This window comes from Anguilla anguilla, chromosome 6 (genome assembly GCF_013347855.1).
Source record: "Anguilla anguilla isolate fAngAng1 chromosome 6, fAngAng1.pri, whole genome shotgun sequence".
Classification (NCBI taxonomy): domain Eukaryota; kingdom Metazoa; phylum Chordata; class Actinopteri; order Anguilliformes; family Anguillidae; genus Anguilla; species Anguilla anguilla.
In genome coordinates this window covers 3,824,979-3,832,478 of record NC_049206.1, presented here as the reverse complement: position 1 = coordinate 3,832,478, position 7,500 = coordinate 3,824,979, and positions in this window count along the sequence as shown.

Sequence of the window (7,500 nt, the reverse complement as noted above, 5' to 3'; positions counted from 1 at the left end):
CTGTCACCCTGGATCACAGAGGCCTGTTCATGTGAAATGTAAATATCAATTTATGCCTGTATAAATGTAAATGTATATTCCATTTGTATGCGAGAGATGCAGGGGGAGACAGCGGTTTCCTGTGCGTGTGTGAGACGTGTGTGTGTATGTGTGGTGTGTGTGTGAGGCATACGTGTGTGCGGCGTGTGTGTGTGAGACGTGTGTGAGGTGTGTGTGAGTGGCGCGTGTGTCTGAGACGTGTGTGAGGTGTGTGTGTGTGGCATGTGTGTCTGAGACATGTGTGAGGCGTGTGTGTGTGAGAGACGCGTGTGTAAATAATGACACAGATGCAGTGACACGGCGCGTGCGTGTCGCGTGTTTGCGTGTGCGTGTCTCCCTTATCAGCCACGCCACGGCGTTGTTTACGTCTGAAGGGGGGGGGGGGAGGCGTGGCGGGCGGGGGGGGGGGGGGTGGCGACCGTTATCTCCCGTGACGGTGACCCCACAGTCCGGCAGACAGACGCAGGTCAGCGCTCGCCCCGTCTGGGGTACCCCCCCGACTCCCCCAGACTCCCCCAGACTCCCCCAGCCCCCCATGACCCCTGGGCCTGAGCAGTGAGGGGGGGGGGCGGGGGGTCACCCCGGGACCAGACTGATATCACCTCGGGGAATTAGCCGCGCGACGCGCTAACTACCGTTAGCCACTCGTAAACTGAGCGCACCAGCGATGCGCACGCGTCTGCTCTGTTTGGGGAGCGTCTCATAACTGCGCTCGGTCTACGCTGCGTTCAAACACACTGTGACGTAAAGAAGTCCAATTACTGAGGGCTGGGGGGGGGTTTGGGGTGACCGTTTCCCGAGACAGACAGTGACCAGGGAGAGATCACAGCCGTCCTTCTTAGGTCAGAAACAAAGGTAGGAGCCGCTACGCTAAATGCTAACACAGCGCTCATTTTGCATTTTTCTCCCGCGTAAAAAAAACGGACACAAAAACGTACGTGTACGTGTGCGCGGGGCTGTCAGCCATGTTTTTTTGCCGCTCATTTCCCTGCCAACGCTCGTGAGCAGAGAGGACCCCATCCTCAAAACGGTGACCCCCTCCTGAAAGCGGACGAGGTCCCTGTTCGCTTTCCCAACGTCAGGTTTGTGTGGGGTGGGAGGGTGGCTGGGGGGGGGGGGGGGGGGGGGGGGTGGGGGGGGGGGGCCAATCTGCTGACTAGGAGACCAGGGAGGGGAGAGGTTTAATATATTCACAGTTTGGCTGGGTGTGTGTGTGTGTGTTGCTGTCTGGAAACTCTCTATAGCTCAGGATGTTAGAGACTGTGAGGAGGGGATGGCTTGCATGTTTTGGGGGGGTTGGAATGGGGTCCCATCCTCAAATCAAGCTGCCAGTCTGGTTTTTGGATGAACAGAGGGAGGTGTTGGGGGGGGGGGGTGGGGGGTGGTTAACCCCTGCTAGACTCCCAAACTATGGGGTCCCATTATTTAAAGAGGATCGTCTGCTGCATACTAATTTGGCCGGTCCAGACATGGGGCACTCGGGCTGGAAATGGGGTGCTTAAAGAAAAGAAAAAGCAAAGGGGGATGTTTGGGGCAGGTGGGCCATCTCTGTGAGAAATATTATCTCTGGAGCCACTGCCAACGCTCCCCGGGGTCAGGGAGCGTGTCAAAATTACATTAGAATTTATAAAGCATGAACCACTGTAAATACGGTCATGTGATGGGTGCCCCGGGAAGGCTAGCGAATTCGGACGTTCTGTCTTTAAAATAAAATCTTCTAATTGGACCCACTCAAGCCGTTACGAGCATGTGAACATACTGAGGAAGACCAACACGATTTGAAGAGAGAAATTGTTCATAATTTGTTTTTAAAAAAGTAATAGAAATAAATCCTTTCAGCCACGTAAGTATTACTGGCAGGGATTTTAGAATTCTTTGAAAGTTTGATTTTATCCCCCAAAAGACATCTTTCATTCTCTTCGATGAACTCACTGACACTCGAACACACACACCCCCCCCACACACACACACACACTCCCACACACACATACACGCACACACACTCACACACTCACACACCCACACACACACACACACACACACCCCCCCCCCCCACACACACACACACACATACATACACACACACACCCTCCACACACACACACACACACAGACACACACACACTCCACACACACACACACACACGCACAGACACACACACACACACACACACACACACACACTCACGCACACACACACACACCCTCCCCACACACACACACACACACACACACACCCTCCACACACACACACACTCTCTCACACCCACACACACACACACACACTCTGATGACATTATCATGGTAAGTAAGGGCTGCGGCGGGGTGACTGTGAGAAAGCGGGGTGGCGGGACGGCGGGTTGGCGGGAGGCGCAGTCGTCGCGGGACGGGGCCCTTTGTGTGCGCCCCCCCCCCCCCCCGTCTCTGGACTTGGCCGTCCGCACAGGGTGTGAGCGGGACAGAGAGGGCGGGGGCCTTCAGGGGCCCCCCTGGCCCCCGGCCCCCGCCCTCATATTGTGTCTGCCCAACAAAGACGTAGGCCCATATTAAACATACATGTCACTGGAGCCCACCTCGCCTGAATCGCCCCACTCCCCCCGCTATAAGTGACCATGACTGGGGTCTGAATGGGGGGCAGTGCCAATAGAGCAAACCCCCCCCCCCTCCGCAAACCCTACCCCCCAGCACCCCAGCCCGTGGGAAGCACCTCCTCGCAGGGAGGGGGTGGGGGTGGGGGCATTCAGCACTCCGCTATTGTTTGGCTATTCGCCACCAGCTCCCTCCAAACCACCCCCCCCCCCCCTCGCCTTCCTTCACAAACTGCAGAGCGAGAGTCAGCCAACTGCCCCCCCTCCACCCCCAAGTTTCAAAGGCCAGGAGAAGAAAAGAATAATGGAGAGAAGGAAGGACGGAAGAAGAAAAAAAAAAACAAGCGGATAAAAAACATAAATAATCCAATCTAACCTTCGTGTTATTAACACTTCAGACTTTCTTGACTTTGTTGGACATTTTAAATGCAAATTATGAAACAAATTGATGGTAAATGACGAAATGTGTGCACCTGCCAATGCAAGCCTTTTCCCTTCCACCTCTACAGGCACCACTGTACTTACACTGTCAGACGCTAACGGCTAAAACCTTTGTGCTGACTCCGCCCCTGAATCTCAGAATATACCACAAACCATTTCACTGCAGCCTCACAAAACAAAACTGATCATTCTTATAATTGCCACTATATTGTGAAGTGTACATATATGTAGCGGTAGTGCAATATATTGTCAAATATGCTCCATAATGCCCACATAAGGGATGAGTGGGACAATGACAGGAAGTTAAGGGGTTATAATACAGAAAAGGGGCCACAGTGTTTTCGCACACTGCCATTATTCCACCGCACGCATAGCGTACCATAGCGTACTATAGCGCACCATAGCGTACCATAGCATACTATAGCGTACCATGGCATACTGTAGCATACTATAGCGCACCATAGTGTACCGTAGCATACTATAGCATACCATAGCTTACCGTAGCATACTGTAGCATACTATAGCGCACCATAGCGTACCGTAGCATACCATAGCGCACCATAGCATACCATAGCATACTATAGCGCACCATAGCGTACCGTAGCATACTATAGCGCACCATAGCGTACCGTAGCATACTATAGCATACCGTAGCATACTATAACGCACCATAGCGTACCATAGCGTACTATAGTATACCGTAGCATACTATAGCGCACCATAGCGTACTGTAGCATACTATAGCATACCGTAGCATACTATAACGCACCATAGCGTACCATAGCGTACTATAGTATACCGTAGCATACTATAGCGCACCATAGCATACCGTAGCATACTATAGCGTATCATAGCGTACCGTAGCATACTATAGCGCACCATAGCGTACCATAGCATACCACAGCGTACTGTAGCATACTATAGCGCACCATAGTGTACCACAGCATACCACAGCATATCATAGCGTACTGTAGCATACTATAGCGCACCACAGCGTAACAGTACATAGCCAGCAGTGAGGACGCCTCCGAGCTCTCCGCACTTTATTAGCTAAAAACGGGTCGCCCGGGGACGGGGCCGGCTCTCGTCCTGGAAGGAAGGCCTGACTGGCACACAGTGTGGGGCAGCTCGGATATCACCCGCTCCCCCAGGGGTGGAGGACCGAGTGTTTCTCCGTGTAGAACCCTGCGTCTCCTGGCGAGTCATCCAGGAGTGATAACCGGGGGGGGGGGGGTTTGGGGCAATGAACTTGTCCCCTGATGTGAAGTTTGCGAGGGCGTGGAGAATTTCATTCAGGAACTCAGGGAAGGGGGGGGGGGGGTAAGAGAGAGAAGGAAATCAGTGGTGATCATACCGAGCGGCATGGAGCATATGCCTGTGCGTGTGTGCGTATATCTGTGAGTGTGTGTGTGTGTGCATACCTGTGTGTGTGTGTGTGTGTGTGTGTGTGTATGCGCGTGCGTGCGCGCAGAGCTGCATCTGTGACTCCGGAATAATAATACAGGAGATCGCTGCGCTCCCCGTTTCCCAGAAGCCCCTGCTCCCCCTCCCCTCGCTGGCCTTCTGATGCTCACGGCTCGGGGACCTCGCACGCTGTATCCATAGCTGCCCGCCACAAACGCCTGACTGAAAAGCAAGCTGCCTCCTCTACCCCCCCTCCCCAACACACACACGCCCACAGTCTGTCTTTTATACAAAACGTGAAAGACAATGGGGGGGGCACCCCGCGAACCCGCCAAAAAAGCCCTGGTGGCGATTCTAGCGGAATTCATTTTTGTAAAGTACAGTGCGGTGCGGTGCTGAGCGGCAGAGTTACCCCCGGGCCCCGAAAACAACCGCCCACAAATCACCGCCCGCCAACGATGACGGCGGCGGCAACAATGGCCACGCAGACGAGGAGGAATAAAAAATAAATAAAAAAAGGTTCAAGTTGAGAGCGAGAGGATGCAGGGGGTGCATTGTGCTGGAGCCGTCAGATTTATGTTAAAATCGGGGGGAGGCACAGATAAAAATTATGATTGTGAGTTACAGGGACCGTCTGCTTTTGAACAAAGGTCCTCACAAGAGCTGTGGAACCAGACACTGACCAACTTAACATAGCACTTTTATTTCTGAATGAGCTCACACACCTATACATAAATACACACACACGCACACACACACACACACACACACACATGCACGCGCACGCCCGCATGCACGAACACGCGTGCACACACACAAATATGCAATCACAGCTCCACACACACACACACACACACACACACACACACACACACACAGTATCACAATCTGCACTGTGACATCATGCTAAGCCTCCTGCCCAAGCCTCACCGACTGATCCAGACACACTCCCCATTGTTCCCCATTATACCTCTATGATGTGTAGTGACATCATAATACGATGATGTGTTATGACATCATAATAGGGTGACGCACAATGACATTTTTATTTATTTAATTTTTTTTTTTTTTTTTTAAGTCAAGTGTTCTGGAGACCAGTGACCCGATTACCCGGCCAGCTGGATCCAGAAGCACGCGGTCAGAGCAGAACGTGGCCCAATTTGTCCCGATACCTTACAGCTGTACTGGGACGCGCACATTCTGCGCTGGACCCAAACTAGCAGGACATCATTTTCAGGCAGTGATGGGTGAAATTGAGCTTACACAGACACAGCGCTGTGCAACGGCCTGAATTTTAGAGGAGTAACATAAAACAGAGCGGGACACAGACAGGCAGAAGGCGCACAGTTAAAACCTCATGAACTCTGAAAGTGTACATTTTACACTGACAGAGAGTAAATTTTAGCCATAACGAAATCATGCACAATATGTTGGAATTAACACAGAATACAATTTTTATTTTATTTTGTTTTTTGACTGTCTGGTAAAAACTGTGAGCAGCGGCAGCGGACTCCAGCAGGGCCAACACGGCGTCGGCACGGCAACGAGGGTGTAAGCAGTGCGTGGGTACGTGTGTCCATGTGAGAGGGAGAGAGAGAAAGAGAGAGAGAAGGAGATATAATAAGAGACAGAGAGCGAGGGACAGAGAGAATAAGAAAGAGAGAGAGAGAGAGGGACAGAGAGAGAATAAGAGAGAGGAAGGAGATGGAGAGAGAGAGGGACAGAGAGAGAATAAAAGAGAGGAGGGATAGAGAGAGAGAGAGGGACAGAGAGAATAAGAGAGAGGAGGGATAGAGAAAGAGAGAAAGAGGGACGGAGAGAATAAGAGAGAGGAGGTATAGAGAGAGAGAATAAGAGAGGGTGAGAGGGACAGAAAGAGAATAAGGGAGAGGAGGGATAGAGAGAGAAAGATGGATGGAGAGAATAAGAGAGAGGAGGTATAGAGATTGAGAGAATAAGAGACAGAGAGAGAAGTAGAGGGGAGACAGTTGAGAAACAGTGGGGGTAGGGGGGGCAGGAGGCTGGGGGGGGGCTCACAAAAGTGGCGTGTTACTAAGCTTGATTTCATTGTGAGTTGAGACGATTAGCCCAAGCAGGGGGGGGACGTGGGGTATTTTTTGTAAGGAAAAGGGGGGGGTGTGAAAGAGATGGACAGGTCCATTGAAGCGATGTGGGGCGGGGGTGGGGCGGGGCTGGAGGGGGCGGGGGAGGGTGGCGGGTTTTCAGTCAGGCTAATGAAGCTGAACCACGGATGAATAACGGAGCCGACCGTGCGGGGGGGGGGGGGGCCTGCGCGTCCCCTATTCATGCACTTCCTTTCTCCGGGAAACAAACAGCTCATGAGGTAATGGTTCCGCGTCTGAAAGGGGAGCCCGTAGCGTCCGCGCGGCTCGGCTGTGAATGGCGGCGGCGGCGGGGGGGGGGCGGGGGGGGTGACCGCAATCGCGATTCTCCCAGATCAAAGCCCGCAAACTTGTCCACCCCCCACCCCCCCATCGTACAAAAAAAAGGGACGTTTCTGTCACCGCTGCCTGTTTTTCTTCTTTTATTCCCCCCCCCCCCCCCCCCCCGCGCCCCGAGCGCGCCCGCAATGCGGTGAACTTGACCGACGCGATCGCGAGACGTACCGAACCTCCGCACAGATCGCCGTCGTTTAGACGGGACAATGAAAGGAGGGACGCTTTCCCTAAAAGATGGCGAAGGAACCCGGGCACACGGAGAAAAAAACAGCGCGCCTGCCTGGCACCTCTGCTCTGGAGCGCTCCGCAGAGAGGGCACGGAGCCCGGAACACCGCGGAACGCCACCGCGGAACGCCACCACAGAACGCCGTGCCACTTACCCACTAAAACGCCAATGCTTAATCGCCCCGGCAACCAAGAGGTAGCTTCGGATCTGGCCCGCTCTCCGGCAGCCCTCCGCATTTTTCGGCGGGCGAGTACATTTCGGGATGGGGCAGTCCCCCCCCCCCACCCCGCTCCCCAAAGGAAACACCCCATTCCACCTCTCTCTCCTCAACCACAGCCACAG